Source organism: Spermophilus citellus (genome assembly GCF_964194105.1).
Source record: "Spermophilus citellus genome assembly, chromosome: 11".
Classification (NCBI taxonomy): domain Eukaryota; kingdom Metazoa; phylum Chordata; class Mammalia; order Rodentia; family Sciuridae; genus Spermophilus; species Spermophilus citellus.
The window spans coordinates 10,259,242-10,266,599 of record NC_138192.1 but is presented as its reverse complement, the minus strand read 5'-3'; positions in this window follow the sequence as shown (position 1 = coordinate 10,266,599).

Below are 7,358 nucleotides of genomic sequence, written 5' to 3'. Positions count from 1 at the left end.
GCGAGAAACACTTTCATGGAAAGGGGTTGCCAAGCTTCCTAAAATTACGAATCTCCAGAAATCTCAGCAAATATTTTTTCACCCAAACTGGATGATACTTTCAGGTAATGATCAGTACACTAAGGCGACTTGGTTCCCCAAATTTCGTTCTTCTATGTTGAAGCGTTCGTTTCCAGTAACAGTTTGAATTTTTAGGTTTCACTCTGTTTTCTTCTATATTGATAGATGTATTTAGAACACTAAATCCAACACGGTTTGTGCTAGCTTCTTGAAACTTGACACAATAAAGTAGTTTCACGTTCTATCTCTACGTTTTGTTTCCTCTTGATGTAGCCCTAAGCAGTTACTGGCGGGAAACACTTTCATGGAAAGGGGTTGCCAAGCTTCCCAAAATTACGAATCTCCAGAAATCTCAGCAAATATTTTTTCACCCAAACTGGATGATACTTTCAGGTAATGATCAGTACACTAAGGCAACTTGGTTCCCCAAATTTCGTTCTTCTATGTTGAAGCGTTCGTTTCCAGTAACACTTTGAATTTTTAGGTTTCACTCTGTTTTCTCCTATATTGATAGATGTATTTGGAACTCTAAATCCAACACGGTTTGTGCTGGCTTCTTGAAACATGACACAATAAAGTAGTTTCACATTCTATCTCTATGTTTTGTTTCCTCTTGATGTAGTCCAATGCAGTGACTGGCGAGAAACACTTTCATGGAAAGGGGTTGCCAAGCTTCCCAAAATTACGAATCTCCAGAAATCTCAGCAAATATTTTTTCACCCAAACTGGATGATACTTTCAGGTAATGATCAGTACACTAAGGCGACTTGGTTCCCCAAATTTCGTTCTTCTATGTTGAAGCGTTCGTTTCCAGTAACACTTTGAATTTTTAGGTTTCACTCTGTTTTCTCCTATATTGATAGATGTATTTGGAACTCTAAATCCAACACGGTTTGTGCTAGCTTCTTGAAACATGACACAATAAAGTAGTTTCACGTTCTATCTCTATGTTTTGTTTCCTCTTGATGTAGCCCAATGCAGTGACTGGCGAGAAACACTTTCATGGAAAGGGGTTGCCAGGCTTCCCAAAATTACGAATCTCAAGAAATCTCAGCAAATATTTTTTCACCCAAACTGGATGATACTTTCAGGTAATGATCAGTACACTAAGGCGACTTGGTTCCCCAAATTTCGTTCTTCTATGTTGAAGCGTTCGTTTGCAGTAACACTTTGAATTTTTAGGTTTCACTCTGTTTTCTCCTATATTGATAGATGTGTTTGGAACTCTAAATCCAACACGGTTTGTGCTAGGTTCTTGAAACTTGACACAATAAAGTAGTTTCACGTTCTATCTCTACGTTTTGTTTCCTCTTGATGTAGCCCTAAGCAGTGACTGGCGAGAAACACTTTCATGGAAAGGGGTTGCCAGGCTTCCCAAAATTACGAATCTCCAGAAATCTCAGCAAATATTTTTTCACCCAAACTGGATGATACTTTCAGGTAATGATCAGTACACTAAGGCGACTTGGTTCCCCAAATTTCGTTCTTCTATGTTGAAGCGTTCGTTTCCAGTAACACTTTGAATTTTTAGGTTTCACTCTGTTTTCTCCTATATTGATAGATGTATTTGGAACTGTAAATCCAACAGTGTTTGTGCTAGCTTCTTGAAACTTGACACAATAAAGTAGTTTCACGTTCTATCTCTACGTTTTGTTTCCTCTTGATGTAGCCCTAAGCAGTAACTGGCGAGAAACACTTTCATGGAAAGGGGTTGCCAAGCTTCCTAAAATTACGAATCTCCAGAAATCTCAGCAAATATTTTTTCACCCAAACTGAATGATACTTTCAGGTAATGATCAGTACACTAAGGCGACTTGGTTCCCCAAATTTCGTTCTTCTATGTTGAAGCGTTCGTTTGCAGTAACACTTTGAATTTTTAGGTTTCACTCTCTTTTTTCTCCTATATTGATAGATGTATTTGGAACTCTAAATCCAACACGGTTTGTGCTAGCTTCTTGAAACTTGACACAATAAAGTAGTTTCACGTTCTATCTCTACGTTTTGTTTCCTCTTGATGTAGCCCTAAGCAGTAACTGGCGAGAAACACTTTCATGGAAAGGGGTTGCCAAGCTTCCTAAAATTACGAATCTCCAGAAATCTCAGCAAATATTTTTTCACCCAAACTGAATGATACTTTCAGGTAATGATCAGTACACTAAGGCGACTTGGTTCCCCAAATTTCGTTCTTCTATGTTGAAGCGTTCGTTTCCAGTAACACTTTGAATTTTTAGGTTTCACTCTGTTTTCTCCTATATTGATAGATGTATTTGGAACTCTAAATCCAACACGGTTTGTGCTGGCTTCTTGAAACATGACACAATAAAGTAGTTTCACATTCTATCTCTATGTTTTGTTTCCTCTTGATGTAGTCCAATGCAGTGACTGGCGAGAAACACTTTCATGGAAAGGGGTTGCCAAGCTTCCCAAAATTACGAATCTCCAGAAATCTCAGCAAATATTTTTTCACCCAAACTGGATGATACTTTCAGGTAATGATCAGTACACTAAGGCGACTTGGTTCCCCAAATTTCGTTCTTCTATGTTGAAGCGTTCGTTTCCAGTAACACTTTGAATTTTTAGGTTTCACTCTGTTTTCTCCTATATTGATAGATGTATTTGGAACTCTAAATCCAACACGGTTTGTGCTAGCTTCTTGAAACATGACACAATAAAGTAGTTTCACGTTCTATCTCTATGTTTTGTTTCCTCTTGATGTAGCCCAATGCAGTGACTGGCGAGAAACACTTTCATGGAAAGGGGTTGCCAGGCTTCCCAAAATTACGAATCTCAAGAAATCTCAGCAAATATTTTTTCACCCAAACTGGATGATACTTTCAGGTAATGATCAGTACACTAAGGCGACTTGGTTCCCCAAATTTCGTTCTTCTATGTTGAAGCGTTCGTTTGCAGTAACACTTTGAATTTTTAGGTTTCACTCTGTTTTCTCCTATATTGATAGATGTGTTTGGAACTCTAAATCCAACACGGTTTGTGCTAGGTTCTTGAAACTTGACACAATAAAGTAGTTTCACGTTCTATCTCTACGTTTTGTTTCCTCTTGATGTAGCCCTAAGCAGTGACTGGCGAGAAACACTTTCATGGAAAGGGGTTGCCAGGCTTCCCAAAATTACGAATCTCCAGAAATCTCAGCAAATATTTTTTCACCCAAACTGGATGATACTTTCAGGTAATGATCAGTACACTAAGGCGACTTGGTTCCCCAAATTTCGTTCTTCTATGTTGAAGCGTTCGTTTCCAGTAACACTTTGAATTTTTAGGTTTCACTCTGTTTTCTCCTATATTGATAGATGTATTTGGAACTGTAAATCCAACAGTGTTTGTGCTAGCTTCTTGAAACTTGACACAATAAAGTAGTTTCACGTTCTATCTCTACGTTTTGTTTCCTCTTGATGTAGCCCTAAGCAGTAACTGGCGAGAAACACTTTCATGGAAAGGGGTTGCCAAGCTTCCTAAAATTACGAATCTCCAGAAATCTCAGCAAATATTTTTTCACCCAAACTGAATGATACTTTCAGGTAATGATCAGTACACTAAGGCGACTTGGTTCCCCAAATTTCGTTCTTCTATGTTGAAGCGTTCGTTTGCAGTAACACTTTGAATTTTTAGGTTTCACTCTCTTTTTTCTCCTATATTGATAGATGTATTTGGAACTCTAAATCCAACACGGTTTGTGCTAGCTTCTTGAAACTTGACACAATAAAGTAGTTTCACGTTCTATCTCTACGTTTTGTTTCCTCTTGATGTAGCCCTAAGCAGTAACTGGCGAGAAACACTTTCATGGAAAGGGGTTGCCAAGCTTCCTAAAATTACGAATCTCCAGAAATCTCAGCAAATATTTTTTCACCCAAACTGAATGATACTTTCAGGTAATGATCAGTACACTAAGGCGACTTGGTTCCCCAAATTTCGTTCTTCTATGTTGAAGCGTTCGTTTGCAGTAACACTTTGAATTTTTAGGTTTCACTCTGTTTTCTCCTATATTGATAGATATATTTGGAACTCTAAATCCAACACGGTTTGTGCTAGCTTCTTGAAACTTGACACAATAAAGTAGTTTCACGTTCTATCTCTACGTTTTGTTTCCTCTTGATGTAGCCCTAAGCAGTGACTGGCGAGAAACACTTTCATGGAAAGGGGTTGCCAGGCTTCCCAAAATTACGAATCTCCAGAAATCTCAGCAAATATTTTTTCACCCAAACTGGATGATACTTTCAGGTAATGATCAGTACACTAAGGCGACTTGGTTCCCCAAATTTCGTTCTTCTATGTTGAAGCGTTCGTTTCCAGTAACAGTTTGAATTTTTAGGTTTCACTCTGTTTTCTCCTATATTGATAGATGTATTTGGAACTCTAAATCCAACAGGGTTTGTGCTAGCTTCTTGAAACTTGACACAATAAAGTAGTTTCACGTTCTATCTCTACGTTTTGTTTCCTCTTGATGTAGCCCTAAGCAGTTACTGGCGGGAAACACTTTCATGGAAAGGGGTTGCCAAGCTTCCTAAAATTACGAATCTCCAGAAATCTCAGCAAATATTTTTTCACCCAAACTGGATGATACTTTCAGGTAATGATCAGTACACTAAGGCGACTTGGTTCCCCAAATTTCGTTCTTCTATGTTGAAGCGTTCGTTTGCAGTAACAGTTTGAATTTTTAGGTTTCACTCTGTTTTCTCCTATATTGATAGATGTATTTGGAACTCTAAATCCAACAGGGTTTGTGCTAGCTTCTGGAAACTTGACACAATAAAGTAGTTTCACGTTCTTTCTCTACGTTTTGTTTCCTCTTGATATAGCCCTAAGCAGTTACTGGCGGGAAACACTTTCATGGAAAGGGGTTGCCAAGCTTCCTAAAATTACGAATCTCCAGAAATCTCAGCAAATATTTTTTCACCCAAACTGGATGATACTTTCAGGTAATGATCAGTACACTAAGGCGACTTGGTTCCCCAAATTTCGTTCTTCTATGTTGAAGCGTTCGTTTCCAGTAACAGTTTGAATTTTTAGGTTTCACTCCTTTTTCTCCTATATTGATAGATGTATTTGGAACTCTAAATCCAACAGGGTTTGTGCTAGCTTCTTGAAACTTGAAACAATAAAGTAGTTTCAAGTTCTATCTCTACGTTTTGTTTCCTCTTGATGTAGCCCTAAGCAGTTACTGGCGAGAAACACTCATGGAAAGGGGTTGCCAAGCTTCCCAAAATTACGAATCTCCAGAAATCTCAGCAAATATTTTTTCACCCAAACTGGATGATACTTTCAGGTAATGATCAGTACACTAAGGCGACTTGGTTCCCCAAATTTCGTTCTTCTATGTTGAAGCGTTCGTTTGCAGTAACAGTTTGAATTTTTAGGTTTCACTCTGTTTTCTCCTATATTGATAGATGTATTTGGAACTCTAAATCCAACACGGTTTGTGCTAGCTTCTTGAAACTTGACACAATAAAGTAGTTTCACGTTCTATCTCTATGTTTTGTTTCCTCTTGATGTAGCCCTAAGCAGTGACTGGCGAGAAACACTTTCATGGAAAGGGGTTGCCAGGCTTCCCAAAATTACGAATCTCCAGAAATCTCAGCAAATATTTTTTCACCCAAACTGGATGATACTTTCAGGTAATGATCAGTACACTAAGGCGACTTGGTTCCCCAAATTTCGTTCTTCTATGTTGAAGCGTTCGTTTGCAGTAACAGTTTGAATTTTTAGGTTTCACTCTGTTTTGTCCTATACTGATAGAAGTATTTGGAACTCTAAATCCAACACGGTTTGTGCTAGCTTCTTGAAACTTGACACAATAAAGTAGTTTCACGTTCTATCTCTATGTTTTGTTTCCTCTTGATGTAGCCTTAAGCAGTGACTGGCGAGAAACACTTTCATGGAAAGGGGTTGCCAAGCTTCCTAAAATTACGAATCTCCAGAAATCTCAGCAAATATTTTTTCACCCAAACTGGATGATACTTTCAGGTAATGATCAGTACACTAAGGCGACTTGGTTCCCCAAATTTCGTTCTTCTATGTTGAAGCGTTCGTTTCCAGTAACAGTTTGAATTTTTAGGTTTCACTCTGTTTTCTTCTATATTGATAGATGTATTTGGAACACTAAATCCAACACGGTTTGTGCTAGCTTCTTGAAACTTGACACAATAAAGTAGTTTCACGTTCTATCTCTACGTTTTGTTTCCTCTTGATGTAGCCCTAAGCAGTTACTGGCGGGAAACACTTTCATGGAAAGGGGTTGCCAAGCTTCCCAAAATTACGAATCTCCAGAAATCTCAGCAAATATTTTTTCACCCAAACTGGATGATACTTTCAGGTAATGATCAGTACACTAAGGCGACTTGGTTCCCCAAATTTCGTTCTTCTATGTTGAAGCGTTCGTTTGCAGTAACACTTTGAATTTTTAGGTTTCACTCTGTTTTCTCCTATATTGATAGATGTGTTTGGAACTCTAAATCCAACACGGTTTGTGCTAGGTTCTTGAAACTTGACACAATAAAGTAGTTTCACGTTCTATCTCTACGTTTTGTTTCCTCTTGATGTAGCCCTAAGCAGTGACTGGCGAGAAACACTTTCATGGAAAGGGGTTGCCAGGCTTCCCAAAATTACGAATCTCCAGAAATCTCAGCAAATATTTCTTCACCCAAACTGGATGATACTTTCAGGTAATGATCAGTACACTAAGGCGACTTGGTTCCCCAAATTTCGTTCTTCTATGTTGAAGCGTTCGTTTCCAGTAACACTTTGAATTTTTAGGTTTCACTCTGTTTTCTCATATATTGATAGATGTATTTGGAACTCTAAATCCAACAGGGTTTGTGCTAGCTTCTTGAAACTTGACACAATAAAGTAGTTTCACGTTCTATCTCTACGTTTTGTTTCCTCTTGATGTAGCCCTAAGCAGTTACTGGCGGGAAACACTTTCATGGAAAGGGGTTGCCAAGCTTCCCAAAATTACGAATCTCCAGAAATCTCAGCAAATATTTTTTCACCCAAACTGGATGATACTTTCAGGTAATGATCAGTACACTAAGGCGACTTGGTTCCCCAAATTTCGTTCTTCTATGTTGAAGCGTTCGTTTCCAGTAACACTTTGAATTTTTAGGTTTCACTCTGTTTTCTCCTATATTGATAGATGTATTTGGAACTCTAAATCCAACACGGTTTGTGCTGGCTTCTTGAAACATGACACAATAAAGTAGTTTCACATTCTATCTCTATGTTTTGTTTCGTCTTGATGTAGTCCAATGCAGTGACTGGCGAGAAACACTTTCATGGAAAGGGGT